General features: G+C 37.6%; 1 long non-coding RNA gene across 1 annotated transcript; it reads right to left on the bottom strand.

The window, feature by feature from the left end:
• Positions 1-6485: 6485 nt before the first annotated feature.
• Positions 6486-15850, bottom strand: LOC118163431. The gene is made up of 3 exons (XR_004749048.1): positions 15702-15850; positions 9451-9458; positions 6486-6497 (listed from the first exon to the last, which is right to left on the bottom strand). It is a non-coding gene; the product is annotated as an uncharacterized LOC118163431 (long non-coding RNA).
• Between the last annotated feature and the right edge of the window lie 2689 nt (positions 15851-18539).

The following is an 18539-nucleotide window of genomic DNA, read 5'->3' as shown; positions in this document are numbered from 1 at the left end:
ACTAAGGTGTACAATCTTTTCCCCATCAATTTGAACATAAAGGTCCCTTTCCAAACACCTCCTCTGCCCTGTCCATTTGTTAATGTATCCATATATAAGGATATAGATAATTTTTAAGCTCAATAAATTTTATCTTGCCTCCTGCATCATTTCTCTTCACATATCGTCACTTGCAAACTTTTCTTTTTGCAGTGCTCTGGGCCAAATTCCTTCTCCCCAGGTAAATGTGGCCCATTGTCAACCAAGTTGTTAGTACCTAGGATTTCATCATCTACCTTTTTTTTTTTTAAAAAAAAAAAAAAAAAAAAAAAAAAACCTTCTCACTGTGTTGCATATTCCTTGGAACAGGGTTTTCCCTCAAGTGTTTGAATTGGAGCTTTAATATAGTGGGCACAAGTGGATAAATATCTGAGGTGACTAGTAGACCGTCCTTAAGCTGGTTATAGGGGCAGAGCTGCAGGGGCAGCAGTATCTCTTGTAGGGTAGAAAAAATCTGGGGCGGGACTAGGTGTAACTACACACCAAGATCTCTCAGCTGTTTGGGATTTTTCTTTTAATAGTACCAGACTGAAAAAGTAAATAAAAATAAATAAAAATTTTAAATAAATTAAAAAATAAATACAAATATAATAATGATAATGATAATTTAAAAAAAAAAAAAAAAAAAAAAACGTAATTAAAAACAAAATAAATCTGTTCCCTTTATGGTATTATTCAGAGTGAGAGCAATGATGTCATCTGGGATTGCCTCTCATCTATGACCATATTTTTTGTTTGTTTCCTAATATGTCCTGGCTCTATGAGCTGCTGGGACCCTGGCTGGAAGATAAACCTAGCTGGGGCATATCAACTGGCAGACATCGTCTAAGCCAAACTGGAAAGGAAGCAGAGGCTGAAAGTCAGAATGAGTAGCAGGATGAGTACCCTAGTCAAGAGACCTTCCAAAATAAATGATTGCTGGGACCATACAGTAATTTTTGAAATGTATTATAACCAGAGTTCAGTCTCTGGAGGTTACTCCAGATGATTTCACCTTAAAATTTATGCCATTCAATTTATGGAAAACTGGGTATGATCTCCAAATATGCATAGCAAATATATGTAGTAATAAACATAGTGTGCAGTTTACAACACATAACTAAAATGTTATCAAACAATAAAAGTTAACATGAAGAACTTTGGTAGTACATCCCACTGATTCCTTAGGGAAAGTAATATTTAGCCACATCCCCCGTCAAAAGTCATGGTTTGTGTGCACAGTTGCATTGAAGTTACCTGATATTTTTGTTGTTCTTTACCTCTTCTTCAACTATAAATGATGTGGAGCAGATGTTTGAAAAGGATGTTGTACGGTAGTGGGAACAACTGAGCAGTATCCTAAATAACAGTGATTGGCCATATTTAGACTGCTAACTTTATGTACCTCTTTGAGACAAATTTCATCCTACAACTAGAATCATTGATTTTACCATTAATTGTGATAGCAATTTTCTCTAAACTGTTTGCCATAAGGCTTCAAATGAAAGCAAATCCACAGACTCTACAGTCACATTTCAGATGCCCAAACATAGGTGCTAACTATTGTTAAGTGAAATTCCCAAGAGTATCCAAGATGTCCACATAGGGATGACAGATAATTCTAACTTTGTGCACTTGTAAAGTTTTCTATTACTAGAATAAGTTTTGGTCTCCTCTTTAGCTTGCTTAGCAAAACCAAAACAAAACAAAACAAAAAACTTTAGCTTGATCCAAACTGCAGCTGTTGGTTTGGTTTCACCAAGTATCTGCCAAAGGAGAGACTTTCCAATTCAAACTGTATTTTTAATGGTTATACCACAGTGAAGAGGCAACTCAAACTTAGGAAATATACATATTTTCAGGTACTTGTTCATATTCTCTTTATTTTTTCCACCCAAGGACAATCAATTTATTGAACCTTTCTTTAGGTCTTAAGGTTCCTAAATGTTATATCATTCTTGTTCTCTGCTGGACTCTTGCCCTTTGTCTGTATCTTCCTTTAGGTTTGAAGCCCCAGACTAGTCAAAGAGATTCCCCAAGCCTCCAACTGCAATGCAACATGGTAATCTCCCTGATTTGTACATGACAGTCCTGTTAACACATCTGAGAATCACAGTTGCCTTTTTTTCCTCAAGAGCTGGTGTATTTGGGGCCAAATATATTTTCAATATATCAAGATCATTTTGACTTCTGGTCTAATATAATTAGATCTTCTCTCTCTTCTCACTTACAAAAGTCCTTAGTTTAGTGTCATGAACAAAATGTACAAATGCAGTTTCACTTCCATCATCCAAGTCATTAATCTAAATCCTGCTCAACAAAGGTTTCTGCAGGATCCCTTTTGAAATGTTCTCACAATGCTATTCATAATTGCTTTTATGCAAAATTTTCCACCTCTGACACTGTGTACCAATGATTTCATTCAGCTGTTTCTCTGATTTCCTTATGAAAGTCCTATGGAAGAGTGTACACATTGATCCAAAATTAATTTGTCACGTAATTATAACCTATCTTTACATCATCCACTGTTTTTTTTTTTTGTTTGTTTGTTTTGTGTTTTTTTTTTTGTTTTGTTTTTTTCATTTTTCATCTTAAAATGAAGTTTATTAGGGTTGCTATTGAAGATAGACTGACTTGTCTATATTTCCCTTACTTTTTGCCCCACTTTAGCTCTAAATGAGCACCTCTACTTTACCATTATAGTTCAAATCAAGATTATGATTCTAAATCAAATGTCACATTGGATCTCATGCTTTTTGGTTCACATTGTGGAGCAGTCTCAACTAAACTGGAATACACTCACCAAAAGCCCACTGCAGGTGTTCCATGGGACCAAACAGAAGCCAATTTGAAGAATTCCCAACCAAAAAAAAAAAAAAAAAACATTCTGAAGAAAAATGTTTTGAAGACCCTACTTCCATGCCAGCTCTGCCTCCACATAACCATTTCTACTATGCTGCACTACTTGCTGATGTACACAGCCTACGTGCCCTTCTTCCAATCTCACTTATCTTACATTAATTCACCAAAGTGACAGCTCAGCAATTGCTTCAGCTAGTGTCCTCTGAATTCGAGGATGAATTTTGTCAGGGTCTACTGACAAGTTATGTTAACTTTTTAAAATTAGTTTTGTTGATTATGGGAAAACACACACACAAAAGCAAACAAACAAACAAACAAAAAAAAAAACACAACATACTTTCTCTGCACCTTCTGTTATTTCCTTTTTTTTTTTTTTTAGTAGTGAACTGATATTTTTCCTTGCTTTCTCTCTCTTCCCTCCTAATGTATTTATAGAGACTTGCTTGGTTGCCTTTCATTGCTAGTTGTAACTCATTTTACATTTTAGCCTTCCCAGGTTCTGTTATGTTTCATACACATCCTGATTCAGCTGTCCTTGTTTTCACTTTTAATATAGCTCCCTTTTTTATTCTTTAGTCCTTAAAGAGTTTCTGATTCAGCCACATTGTCTCTCGATATGCTTCCAAGCTCTTCTTCACATCAGAATATTTTGCATTGTGCCTTTAATATAGTCTTCTTCAATAACTGCCAGGTCTCCTGAATTCCTTTATCCTTTATATTATATTCCCAAGGGAACATACTTACCAGTTCCCTCAGCTGTTGAAGAGTGTGTTTTTGAAGTCCATTATGCCTACTCGGCTTTTCTCACTCCTCCTCCCTGTTCTCAGAATGATGAACTTGTGATCTCTTTCACCCAAAGTTATATTCCACCATCAGATTTTTATGAACTCTTCCCTGTTAATCAGGCTCTTACTTAAAATATCAATTCTTTCCACATAGCTTGATCTACCACACCATATCCTGATGTCAGCAACATGTTTATATGGACAAGTTAATGTAATGATTAGCAGGCTCCAGTACAAAGATGAGTGTGATAATAAACTACATACAACCCAAATCAATCTATTTTATTCATCTTTGGTAGCTCTTTGGCTGTTTTATAGTGGTCAGTGTGCCTCAGTGAAAATTCACAATATCTGGAAGCAGTTCAAAGGACAAGGATGATCAGAGTGCAAGAAAACAGGGAAAAAAGAAAAGGTTGACATAATCAGGTTGTTCAGTCTACACAAGCCCTGAGAGGAGGTGGGATTACATTTTATGTTTTTTTGTTTGTTTGTTTGTTTGTCTGTTTTTCTTGGAAGGTGGGGGTTGATTATTATTTTTGGTTTTGTTTTAAAATGAGATTACATGAAAAAGAACAAGCCAACTATTTTTCATCTCCATAGGGTTTAGTGGGAAAAGGAATGGGTTTAGTCTGTTACCATGTGGTTCAAGCTAGTCATCAGTCATTTTCTAACAAGGAGGTTAACAAACAATAAGATCTATGGCCCAGGAGAGAATGGATTTAAGAACTAGGTAAGAACAATTTAACAATTTAAGTGCAATTATCTGGCAGGATATTATAACCACAGTAACTCACTAAGGTGTCCCACCAACAACCAGATCACTTTGACAGCCACATAGAATAGCAGCAGCATAAAATTTCAGAGGTGTCTTAACAACTTTTCAAAACAAGGGGTAAAAAGAAGCACACTATAAAAAGTAAAAAAAAAAAAAAAAAAAAAAAAAAAAAAGTTTCTGACATCCCTGGCACCTTTTAAACAGCAAGCAAGTAATGAGTTCCATTTTTTTTCCCATCAATTTTATTTATTCTTATATTTGGCGGTATTCTACTCTACTACACAACCATTGAGCATCTTCTCTCGACACAAGAATTCTTGTCACCTCTACATAATATAATGTATTTGCAAGCTATTTTCAGGGACATTGCAAGCTATTTTCAGGGACTGAGTGAAATTGTGTGTTCAAGCCTGCAGAGGTGTATGAACCTCTCTGCTCAAAATTTTCCTGGCAGGGAGCAGATTTCATGAGAGTTCTTGATATTTCCATCAATTTCTCTACTGTAGGTGAGCTGAAGTCCTAGAACATCATGCAGACGAGCAATTTTAAGACGTGGCTGTTTTTTTCTCCTCTAGGCTATTTGTAAAGAGACAACCATCCTTCTGCTAGGCAGGCTAGCTGTCACAGAAGGTACAGAGTATCCAGACAGTATAGAAATGCCCTTCAGATACTTCCTGCTATGCTGGGTTGCAAAATAGTTGCCATAAAGTGCTTTCCCATAGCCAAATGTGGAATACAATGACTTGACTTCATGATGGCTCCCTTAGACAGGTTGCTAGTGCTAGGGCCTTTGATGATGTTATTTCACAGAAAGCAAGGTAGGGTCATGAGGCTGAAAGTCTCTGACTCTGGTGGGTCTTCCGAGGCCAGGAAAGCTGGCTGCATTTGGAAGGGAGTACATGTGGCACCCTGTACAAATGGAGTGCATTAGCCACACTCCTCAAGAGCTCCAGGAGGCAGAGTGCTTGCCTGAGGCACAATCCCTTCTGGAGCTCTTGCTGAGGTGATGTGTCTCTACACTATCCCCAATGTGGCGCCATGCCTTCAAGGCACAATTGAGTCCTTAGTGTTTTGTCCAAGCTATTGCTTCAGAGCTTGAACTGATGATATGAACAAAGATAGCATAGCTCTTAACCAAAGTTAATCATCAAATATTTATGTACATTAAATACTACAGTTATTCATAGTCAGAGATAAAAATACTGCTTCTTAGACAAGGCTGCCATTTACTGTATGTTTTTTAGTCTACAATAAATTCCCCACATCTTCACTTCTTATTACAGAAATGCCCTCCTATGGATTCTCTTATAGTAGAAATACTGTGTAGAGTTACATGTCCATGCTTGGCCTTCTACTTAGGCCATCCCATCCTTTCCCCTTTCTGTCCACCACAGAGAGAAATTCCCTTACATTTACTATGTTTCAGTTGTTCATAAGCTGTGGATTTTTTTTCCTGTTTATTAAAAAGAAAAACAAACAAACAAACAAAAAACTACTATGGACATTTTGTTTTAGGTGGATCTTCTAAAGATCCGATTTAATGCACTCATAACTCAGGAGTTATGGTTTCCAGAGCAGCCATTTGGACCCTGCTAAAATGAATTTACTTCTGCCCAACACAAAGGTGTTGGGCAGCAGCATAGAACCATGACCTCTAGTTTTTGCATATATATGCTTAGCACAGTTATGTAACATTTTTTCCCTGGGTTTCACTTACTTTGTCTGCTTAGGTCATGGTTACTCAAGGAATAAGTTTAATCTAACAACAACCCCCAAAAGAGGAAGATGGTCTCATTCATCCCTACTTGTTCCTACCTCTCTTCTCCCTTGGTAACAACTAAGTGGTCCTGCTCTTGTTTTTCCTAGGTATGGAACTTGTCAGACTGATTTGGCTTGGTTGCCTATCAGAAGCTACCTACTTCTTGTTGTTCTGTTATTGATGGAATAATTTAAAGAGAGGTTAATAAGATTAGTCAGCTCACCAAAGATCCAGAGACCACCTGTGCTGTTATAAGATGAGCAGAAAAGGAAGGACAGGACTTAGTAGCAGCAGGGAACTTAGCTCATAATACACTATGAACACCCCACTGAAACAACAGTCTAAGCAGTAAAAACTCAAATCAAATATGCTTCCAACAACAGGTAATCTGAAAAGAGTGCTGGACCTGACAGGAAATCTCCTTGGATTGAATGCTCTGTATTTTGTTAATAAGTAATAACTTAGTTTATTTATTGACTGATTATGTTTACATTATAGAGACCAATGTATAAGAAAAGACCAGATAAGCCTATGACATAAGACAGTGATCACAGGAACACAATGCTGAACTCATTCTAAATAGCCCTGCAGAGAAGGTAGGCTTCATGTTTAAAGTGCCATAGTGATCTGATATAGGTAAATGGTTTCCAGGACCAAAGCTTCCATTTGTTCTGCATGGTACTGCATTACTCAGAAATAGCAGCTGTGATTTGTGGTAGTCAAATAAGTTTTATGGCCTAGTTCAGGTATGCCTCAAGAAATGTCAGTGTTTGTTTGGTATTTTCTGATATTAGTATCAAGATCTACTTGCATAATATTGTTTCAAGAAAAATATCAGTAAAACAGTATTCTAAAAAAGGAAAATAAAATCCTTCCTAATACACCTAACATTCATACTGATTAAGCTTCAAGTACAGAAAAAAAAAATCTATATATTTCAAGCATTCTCTTACTTAATATTGTCTTTTATTCATGGTCAGAAATGGTGCTGAGTATAACCCTACAGTTGTGCACCTACCAGAGGAGAAATCCAGGTCAACACACACTCTAAAATAGTTTTGATGTGGTGGGAGACCCATGGTTGTCATATAACTACTATTTTGGGTGATCAAATATTGAAAGTAGCATCTTATAATTTATGAGATGCCAGCTACTAAGTTGTAAGGTATTTAGTACAGACCTTAATATACATTTCCCCTTACATATTTGATGTAGCTGCAGAGTTCCTTCATCACCCTTCATTTTCAAATGTTATTTTATCCTCTTCCAAATTTCATGCCAAGTCAATGCAGGTTCTGCTTTTATTTGCAGTCAAGGCTTAAGGTAAAAAGGTGAACCACTGAAAAGCAGATTCTCTGTTATAATTAATCAAAGGTGATGAAGAAGGGAAACAGAAAATATTTGATGCTAAGTTGCCTTTTGTGTAACAAACTTATAAAGGCAAGTTCCATATCCTATGGATCCCTTCTTCTGCCTTTTCACTGCAGTGTTGTCATAAAAAGGAGGTAAAGTAGAACAGAGCTAAAGACTCATTTTTTCTTTGTTTAAAACCTGTTTTGCAAGAAATTGATAGTTCTTAGAGCCCCAGTGGGATAGAATAAGGACAAATAATAAGTGTCAGTACATCACATCAAGAACCATAAGTAGAAAGTTAAAGAACCAGAATAATAAATACACAGTTATTCAAGGGTGTAAGAAGGGAGGGGTGAAACTGGCTTTCAATGGTCACAGGTAAAGAATCTGGAACTGGAACCAACATCATCCTGGAAGTATTATATCTTCTTAACAGCTCAGAGATCCAAAGAGATCTGGCCAATGCCCCTACTCTCATGCTGGGAGCATCAGATTTGTTTGGCAAAATCCTCTTAAATGGGAAAGTTCAGAATAGTGGATGTTTAACATTTTTTTTGTCTTCAGGCACTCTTTTCAAATGCCTATTCTGAGGATTTTCTCTGTATCTGAATTATTTCATAGCTCAGTGTAGAGACTTCTAAATGCCACTGACATTAACAAGTGTTACAAAAATGATAATCTCAGTTGGGTGCCACAGATTGAGAACATGCCAGCTTGTTTGAGCTGAACAGACTGTCAGGGATAAGAAATGGAGACTGCACAAAGCCAAGTGTAATTTCCATAAGAAGAACACTCATGGTTGAGGAAAAATCTATCAGAAATGGGTGTCAAGACAGATCCTAAAACATGCAAATGTAAAAACAAAAATGTAAAAAAAAAAATAAAATGTAAAACAAAAGTAAAACATAGACTATGGAAGGTTTTGGGGGACCAAGATAATCTTTTCAGGGAAAAATATATATATATATATTAAAAAATCATAAAATTGACTGGAGAACTAAATTGGGCAGAGCAGAAGACACAAGAAGGTTTATTTACTTTGAAGCCACCTAGGAGATCATGTATTTCCAGGTATTGGAAAAAAACTTTGTATAGCTACTAGAAAAGGAAATTGGAAGTGCTGTTCTTATAAAAGACAATTCTGAGCAGTGACATGAAGCATATTAAAATTAAATGCACAACTTTGATTGTACCCATTGAGGACTGGCTGTACTCAAATCTGGCTATGAAGATTTTTCAATTATTTTTATTAAATACTTCAAGGACTGAAGCTAGTCACAGACTTTTGCTAACTATTCTAAGCAGGGTCTGCAGCAGGAATAGCTTCATATTCTAATTTCATCACCCACATTCAAAAAAGCAAAGTGCATCTGTGAGTTTCAGTAAGTCTTTTCCTTTTTCCCTTTTTTAATTTTTTTTTTTTTTCAGAAAAACATGGCAAATTCAGTGTTAAAGAGAGTGAAAATGAAAACAGTACTAACAGTCAGGGCTGAGCACTGACTTTGCAGGGTGGCACAGGTACAGAAATGGCTCTTCAGTGCCACCATATTACAGTTTCACGAGTGAAAAACTCAAACAGTGACCAAGAAGTGCACGTACTGGGAACAAAAGAGAGATGATTTCCCTAAAAGTGTGCATACTGTGACCTCATTTATAAATAGAATAGTGATACTTTAATAATACTAATGACACATTGGAACAGAGAAGAATAGTAGAGGCAGTAAGGGAAAGATTCTCAAAGAGATCTGGAGGAGACCTAAGTGTATAACTACTTTGGAGGAGACCTAAGTGTATCCTATTTATTTAGGACCTTCACTTAAATCCTGGTTGATCCTGAAATTTCTTCCACCTCCACTGTCAGTAGAGGTTATCACACCGAGAACAACACAATCATCCACCCATTCCCCTTATGCTTCACAAGGGGAATGCATCTCCAGTTCTTTTGCTGGTTTTCATGATCAAACTCTATTAACCCAACCCTTCTTTATGACAGAAGCTCATTTCCCAAATGCCTGACAAATTCAGCATTTAACCTAACATGATAATTTGAAAAAAAATATGTAATAATAAGGAGGAAAGAGAAGTGAGGTATGTCAGATTGTTTGTTAGGTAACTTTGGAGGTCATGTTCTTCAGAAGAATCCTCCCATACCCTACTCTAGGGACCATACACATAGGTTCACTACATAAGCCAAATCTAAAAACAAATGGTAAACCGTTCCAATCCACACCATTACATAATATGAGAGAGAAGATTGCCTATTGCTTTTTTACCAAAGTCTTCTGAAACAGTATTTATAGATATGGGGAAAAGTCATGTAAACTCACTAGGCTTCTGGAGCTTATGAAGAAGCTAATCAGCATTTACTGAATGCCCTCCATGCTGTAAACGAAAGCTGCACACATGCTGTTTACTAAAATTGCAGGATGTTTTTTTATCAACTTGCCTTTCCTTTATGTTATGTTCTGTGATTTATATTGCTAGCTCTGTTGGGTTGTGAATATTACCATGGAGGGATATCTGAAACATGCAATTTATAATTGAAGTTGTGAATGCATGCTACTGTATCTAGGAAGCACTCTTTCCTTCTTCGATTGCTGCATGTGCAGTATCAGTTAAGAGATGATCTAAACATTTTTGAGGGAGCTGTTTTATGTTATTACATTAGAATGCCTTTTGCAATCCATTAGAAGATTCTGAATAGATCAAAACCAAAATGGTGTTTTGAATATAGTTATGCCTATTTCAGATGATAGGGTTATGTTTTTTGTAAATAAAATATTTTGGCTTTATCAAAGTAATTATTTGTAACAGGATTATTTGAAGTAACTGAATAAAAAAAAATTTAGGTTTTGTATGACAGGAAATAATTTGAAATTTCAGCACCCCACACATTTTTATGAAGAACACATTCTGGAATGTGAAAATTCCTGTGAAATGGAAAATTCATCTTCCAATTAATTCTACTATTTAGTTTTTATTTTTATTTTTCAGTACTAAAGGCAGCAGTTGTATTTTTCCAGCAGAATTTTGATGCCTGATCCCAAATACTCATTAACTGTATTTTTTTTATAAATATTCCTTTCTATTTTCATGCTGTCTTCTCTCTACGCTTTTTCTCCTAAAATACTATTTTGACTTTCCTAGTTATTTGACAAAATATATGTTAAAGAAGATATTTTAAATTAAGAAAAAAGGTAACTTGGCAGGTCAAGTCAGCAGTAACAAGTGCTGCTGGATATTTAACAGCAGAGTACCCCTAAGTGAAGGTAACAAAAAAGGATAGTACTGTTTGCAGTTGCAGCTATTGGTAAATATTTTCAATGACTGAGGACAGCTGCTGGCAGGTCCCAACACAGAGGTCCCTGAATAGTCACAAATTGGTCTGAATTGTCAATAATGATGTAAATATCTGCAAAGTAAGCATTGTGTCCTGATGCAGCAGACTGGCAAAGATATCTACTTATCAGCCAGCTAAGAAGCCTCTTTGGTCTTGATTATGATCAAATGTACAACCTTCCACAATATTAGGCAGTAGTTGGTGTTGTCCTCAAAAGATAAAAATGCCATCACAGTGTACTAAAACATACCCACTTCTATCCCTCCTATAGCTAGCTCTGCAGTCTTGCAATTCTCACAGCATATGATGGCCTCTTGAAACCTTGCCAGGCAAGGGAATTAAGTGAATAACTTCTCCTTTTTCATCACTTATTTTAATATCCCTTCCCCCAGTCTTACATCAGATGAACCAGTGCTCTTTGGTATAATGAAAATATAATAGGAGTGTGTGATTAGATAAATGAGATTTTTCACTTCAATTGATGAGACATTGTGTCTTGCTGCTCTTTATTGTATATATCTATTATACACTCAGAGTGGCAAAGAAGATTCCCTACCAAATGAAATTAAATGAGAAAATTGACCAACTTGAGGGGAAAAAAAAAAAAAAAAAAAAAAAAAAAAAAAAAAAAAAAAAAAAAAAAAAGAAAAAAAAGATTTTCTCAGATTCTCCTCAAGGAAATTGTTTTAAACATTTTGGCACACTGTCACAAATATTTTTTGGTTGGATTGTATGCAAAAAGAACAGCCATTTTATGACATTCATGATACGTACTATCTGTGTTGTGCAGACTGAAAAAAATATATATTTTTTTTTCCTTCCAAATGCTAAAAACCTTGTATCACCTGTAAGAAGTAATTAGGATATCCTTTAAATGTAGATTTTTGTTTCACTATTCCTCTGTTCAAAAAAAAAAAAAAAAATCAATTTTGTGATGTAATTGCATTTAGAGGGAGAAAGAGAACAAAAGAGTCAGATTACTAATATACAGGAAATATATGTATGTGTGTTCCTTCTTACCATAAATACTGTCATTTTATTTATTGCAATTAATCAATGCATAGGAAGCCTACCAAGGATCATTATAGCATTACACAGTAAAGACAAACTAGCAGCAAAAGGAAAATTAAAAAAAAAAAAAATCAAATACCATGTGAAATACTTAGCTAAACAACACAGAAATAACCATCCTACTCAGAAAGAAATCAATTTCCAGTTAGTCAGAGAATCAAAAAAATAAGAGAGTGACACACAAAATCAAGAGGACAGAATGCAAAAAGCAAGCAAAGAGGGGTTCCTTCAAATAAAAAGCTATGAGGATAGATGTAAACAGAAATCATAGAATCATAGAATATCCTGAGTTGGAAGGGACCCTTAAGGATCATCAGGTCCAACTCTTGACACCGCACAGGTCTACCCAAAAGTTCAGACCATGTGACTAAGTGCACAGTCCAATCTCTTCTTAAATTCAGACAGGCTCGGTGCAGTGACAACTTCCCTGGGGAGCCTGTTCCAGTGTGCAACCACCCTCTCTGTGAAGAACCCCCTCCTGATGTCAAGCCTAAATTTCCCCTGCCTCAGCTTAACCCCGTTCCCGCGGGTCCTGTCACTGGTGTTAATGGAGAAAAGGTCTCCTGTCTCTTGACACCCCCTTACGAGGAAGTTGTAGACTGTGATGAGGTCTCCTCTCAGCCTCCTCTTCTCCAGGCTGAACAGGCCCAGTGACCTCAGCTGTTCTTCGTACGTCTTCCCCTCCAGGCCTATCACCATCTTCGTAGCCCTCCTCTGGACACTCTCCAACAGTTTCATGTCCTTTTTATACTGTGGTGCCCAGAACTGCACACAGTACTCGAGGTGAGGCCGCACCAGCGCAGAGTAGAGCGGGACAATCACCTCCCTTGACCTACTAGCGATGCCGTGCTTGATGCACCCCAGGACACGGTTGGCCCTCCTGGCTGCCAGGGCACACTGCTGGCTCATATTCAACTTGCTGTCTACCACGACCCCCAGATCCCTCTCTTCTAGGCTGCTCTCCAGCGTCTCATCGCCCAGTCTGTACATGCAGCCAGGGTTTCCCCATCCCAGGTGCAGGACCCAGCACTTGCTCTTATTGAACTTCATACGGTTGGTGATCGCCCAGCTCTCCAACCTATCCAGATCCCTCTGCAAGGCCTTTCCACCCTCATTCGAGTCCACGACTCCTCCAAGTTTGGTGTCATCAGCAAACTTGCTCAAAATACCTTCTATTCCTACATCCAGATCGTTTATAAAAATATTGAAAAGTACCGGCCCTAAAATGGAGCCTTGAGGGACCCCACTAGTGACCGCCCGCCAGCCTGACGCAGCCCCATTTACCATAACCCTTTGGGCCCTGCCCGTTAGCCAATTGCTCACCCATTGTATGAAGTTTTTATTTAGCTGTATGGTAGACATTTTGTCCAGTAGGATCCTATGGGAGACCGTGTCAAAAGCTTTGCTGAAGTCCAAAAAAATCACATATGCCATATGCCAATATGCCATCACTTCAATATTCTTGAAGGTACCACACACCTATAACCAAAAAAAATAAAAACCAAATTGCTTAGGTTCATTTGTCTTTTAACCTGAGTGTTTTCTTTAAAGTTTTGTTTTCTATTGTTCGGTATAAGCAAATTATGCACTAAATTAAAATAATCCATAAATGCACATAAAAATAACGTGCTAAAGTCCAAAGAATCATGAAAAAAAATGTTTCTTCTAAAACTGTTTTTTTCCAAAAATGGATTTATTTATTAGTCAAATAGAACCTTGCTTATTTTAAAGATGTTCACATAGTTTCCTTATTTTTTGCTGTTCCTCAAAACAAAAAAAAAACATGTGGGTCATGCTGTTGTATAACTAATATACCATTCATCCCTGTAGTGGTAGAATAGGTCAAAAGGGGTGTTCCAAGCATTTGTGCTGTTTGACTGCTAATCTATCCTGGCACTTCATTTTGGACCACTCCAACCATCTCCCCCAAAATATTTCTTTCTCTAGATGGTTTTGACATTCACAGCACTGGGTATGTAAAGTTAACAAAGCTGTGTATGTGAGCTTAGTACAAGAATAGCCAGCTGATAAGAGTGATGAAGTCATATTTTAGACGTGTATTTAAGTAATTTTCTATAATGGATACTTTCCTGAATCTCTACCTGAAGGAATTTATAGGTGAGATGCCTCTCAGCCAGCCTGAGACATTTCGTATTTTGGCATTTACGCATATGTTAATTGTATAGATTTTAGGTAATGGAGAGCACCAGACATTTATAGAGCTCAATTCATCATCTGACCTATTTAGACATCTACTTTCAGGAGTGGTGAATCACTCTCTAGAAGCATCTTTTTTTTTCTTTTTTTTTTCTGTTGCCTAGAAAGGCAATTAGTTCAGATAGAAACATACAGTGCTAATCCCAGACTAACCAAGTAAAGCTATAAATGTTTCCTTTTCCCTTGGCCATCAGTCCCAAAATATCTTAATAGAAATGAGCTGCTGCTGCTTTAGACCCAACCCAAATAACATTAATATATTTTGCCCATTACATGTCTACAATGTCTGTATAAGCCAGCATATCCTTTCTTTTGGGTATAAACCCATTACAGCAAATGAAAGGAAGGTAGTTTCTTCTACTCAAAAATTTACAATTAAAACATAGCTTCATACACCTATTTATTTAAAAAAAAAATCATATTGATCCATCTTTTATGTCAGGATGACAGTACCTCTAACATTTAATCCAATGGATATTGACTCAATAGCAGGTGTACCAGGAGGATGATAGTAATGAGAGTTACAGAAAGCTGTTGTGCACAGATACATGATCTGCAATAGAACTGAACTTGCACATGGCTTCTTTTGTGGTTGATAACAAATGAGAAGAGAAATGGTTCTGGAGGGTTCTAGCCAAATAAGCAGCAGTCAGAAGTGCTGAATCTTGAGATCCACTAGCAAATGCATTTGTGACAAGAATAATATAAAGAAAAGAGAAAAGACATGAATATATAGGTCAGTAAGTTTATATTTTCTTGAGACTGTGGAAAACAACAGTAGTCACTGTAGTGACTTTATGTGTCAGGGTTTTGGTAGCAGGGGGCCACAGGGGTGGCTTCTGTGAGAAGGATCTAGAAGCTGCTCCATGCTTGGTAAGGGCCCCACTGCTGACCAGAGCTGAGCTAATAAGTGATGTTGTTTTTCACCTCTGTGAGAACATATTTGACAGGGAAAAAAAAATGCTGTGCCACGCAGCAGCTGGGAGAGTGAGAAGAGTGAGAAACAGCCTTGCAGGCGCCAAGGTCAGTGAAGAAGGAGGGGGAGAGGTGCTCTAGGTGCTGTAACAGAAGTCCCTTGCAGCCTGTGGAGAGGCCCCTGGTGGAGCAGGCTGTCCCCCTGCAGCTCATGGAGTACCACGGTGGAGCAGGGTTCCATACTGCAGCCTGTGGAGGAGACCATGGTGGAGCAGGTGGCCCTGCACCAACGGAGGCTGCGGCCTGTGGAATACCCCTGCCGGAGCAGATTCTGGGCCGGACCTGCAGCCTGTGGAGAGGAGACCACACAGGAGCAGGTGACCTGGCAGGAGCTGCTGCCCGTGGGGGACCCAGGTTGGAGCATTTTGCTCCTGAGGGATGGACCCCGTGGTACGTACCCATATCTAGAGCAGTTCTTGAAGAGCTGCTGCCTGTGGGAATCCCATGCTAGATCATTTCAGCAAGGACTGCATCCCGTGGGAGGGACCCCACAGGGGACAAGAGTGACCGAGAAGGAGCAGCGGAGAAGAAGTGCTATAGACCGACCATAACCCCAGCTCCCCTGAGCCGCTCGAGGGGAAGAGGTGGAAGAGGGTGGATGGGGGGAAAGGTGCTTTTGGTTTCTTTTGTTTCTCACTTCTCTAGCTTGTTAGTAATAGGCGATAAACCTTACGACCTCCCTATGCTGAGTCTGTTTTGCCCATCGCAATAATTACTGTGAGATCTCCCTGTCCTTATCCCAACCCTTGAGCCCTTTTCATCATATTTTCTCCCCATTCCTCTTTGAGGAGGGGGAGTGAGAGAGTGGTTGTGGTGGAGCTCAGCCACCCACCCGAGTAAAAACACCACAGTTGCTAATTTCTCCCTCTATCTCCATCTCCGTCTCTCTTTACAGTATTTAGATTGTCTATGCAGCTAATCACTTACATATACACACATAAGTTTACATTCAAACCACATCTCTTTGCATTTTGCTATGAAGAACTTTCTTTTCTCTTAAAAGTGGTATAAAGACAGGACATTATGCAAGACTGGACATTACCATGGCACTACCTGTGTTACCATGTAACACAGTTATTCCTAAAGAACTATATGCCTTTATACCATCTGTAGTTTCATTTTCTCTGTGATTATGAACTATGGAACTTGGGTTTGGCTCTCAAAACTAAGATCTTCATTAACAATGGCTGTGATTCTTCATACATTTTAAATTAAATAATATGTTGTTAATTTCACTCTCTTTTTCATTAATCTTAAGTGGTCCTTGGCAGGGAGAATTCTGAAAAATAAATAAATAAATAAATAAATAAAGTTGAGTTGGTGGAGGTGATCACAATCGCTTTTCAGCAAGTGTTCCTCTTTTCTCCAAACAAGTGACTTTAAAGAGTATCTAGAAGCAGTGACTGTCCAGTACATGCTCTTTGTTCTTAGAAACATGTCAAAATCTTTGTGTCCTAGAAACATCTTTTTATTAAGAATGTCCTGTCAAGCAACTGTTGTTGATATTTCTTCCCATATAAAAATAAGTTTTAGTGCATAAAAACTGTTTGTAATTTTTCAGTCTTTCAGGATTGTCTCCAGAGTACCAGGAGCTCTGGCAAAGCTATAGCAACTAAGGCCTGATAGTGCTATTAAGCAAAGCAGTAGAAGAAAGAGAAATTCCATGCAGCCCCCAAGATGGACTTTTCATAGACATGCCATAGTAAATGGCAAAGACTTTTTTTTTTCTTTTTAATTATGATTATTTTATTTTAAGATGCTTAGGTAGTACAATAGACAGATTGTCTAACATGTACATAAATATATAATGCTTAAGTGTTCCAGCATGATCCTGGCTGAATTCTAACTTGAGTACATTCTAACTGTCCTGAAATCTCAGCTCCATGTTCTGATGAATCTATTAACAATTTTACTCACTGTTTCCAAGTTGTTACACCCTAGTTTCCAATGCATTCTGCTGCACAGCAGAGGACCATGGAGGTTGTTACTGACACTGCATCTTCTACAATTTAGCAATTGTTCTCGTTTTTTTTTGTTGTTGTTGTGTTTTTTTGTCAATAAACAAGAAAATTTGCACTGTAGCATTTTGATACCAGTGTTCTTTTTGATCTGCTTCCTGGATTACATCAGCTTTGAACAGTCTCTGTGCAAAGTCAGCTATGAAAACTAAGCATTCAGAAAGTATTTTTGTCTAAATGTAAGTCATATTCTAATTTTAAGTCACATTCTTTATTTTATTTTTCATTTTCAAAAGGGATGACTTTTTAAAGTTCTGCCTTGTGTCTATCAACACTTCAGAATGGCAGTAAGAGAGGGAGTCCCCCAGGAGAACCTGATTTGTGAGACCAGTTCAGACTGTCACTTTTTAATTTGGACTCTGCTGAATATGATACCTCCCAGCCATTACGTATTAGTCTAGTAGATAAAGCAGGTAACCATGTTATACATTAATCCTGGTCTTAAAGATCCTGCTCAGTGGTGAAAAAGTCAGATTCTAGGTGAACCCAGTCTGCAGTGTCACCCCAAGATGATCCTCTACTCCATAGGTCTATATTAAGTGAGTGCATGGATTCACACCTTTCCTTGTGAAGTTTGTTTGAATGGCACAATTAAGGTGTACCTACCTATGAATTCATATCCTCAGACTGGGAGGATTGTGTAATACCTGGTCTTCTTTTTTATTACTAGATATATATTAAAACAACAACAAACACACACACACACACCAAAAAAAAAAAAAAAAAAAAAAAAAAAAAAGTTTTGTGGCCAATTGAAATTATGATATAGAAGTACCATGTATAGTATATAGTATGCCTAAGGGAAAAAAATTCAGGTTTCGCCCTTGTTATTTCTAACTGGCAGCCTTGATGTCACAGAAATCAGTGTGCAGTCTCTCATAAATCTCTAAATAGGTGTCTAATTCTCTTGTTTGGCCACTTCCCATGACAAAATGGGTCATCCTATCTTGCCTGTTGACAACCAAGCATCCTTACTGAACATCTGTCCTAGTGATACTGCAGAAGATTGGTATCTCTTCTTTTGACAATTCTATCACTGATGGGGAGACCTTTCATGTATCGAAAGAATATTTCAGGTAGGAAGACTGCCAGCGGTTGAAACGGAAACATAGAAACTCCGCTAAAAATGCCTATTCTGGTCTTGTGGACAGTGGTGAAATATGTACAGAAGTGCTGGAATGGCATGGAAAGACAAACTGGACTGTTTTTGCCATTGTCTCTCATCTTCTCTAAAGATTTTTGCAGTTCAGTTGTCTTCTGATTCTTTGATATTGTCATGTCAGTAACTTATGTGATATTTCTCTGATTCTGTTGATTGTTCTTGCATCTGCACATGTTGTTGGATTTTTTCTCCTGGCATTGAGTA

Source organism: Oxyura jamaicensis, chromosome 1 (assembly GCF_011077185.1).
Source record: "Oxyura jamaicensis isolate SHBP4307 breed ruddy duck chromosome 1, BPBGC_Ojam_1.0, whole genome shotgun sequence".
Classification (NCBI taxonomy): Eukaryota; Metazoa; Chordata; class Aves; order Anseriformes; family Anatidae; genus Oxyura; species Oxyura jamaicensis.
Note: the sequence above shows the minus strand (reverse complement) of the source record. Positions and strands in the feature narration are given on the sequence as shown.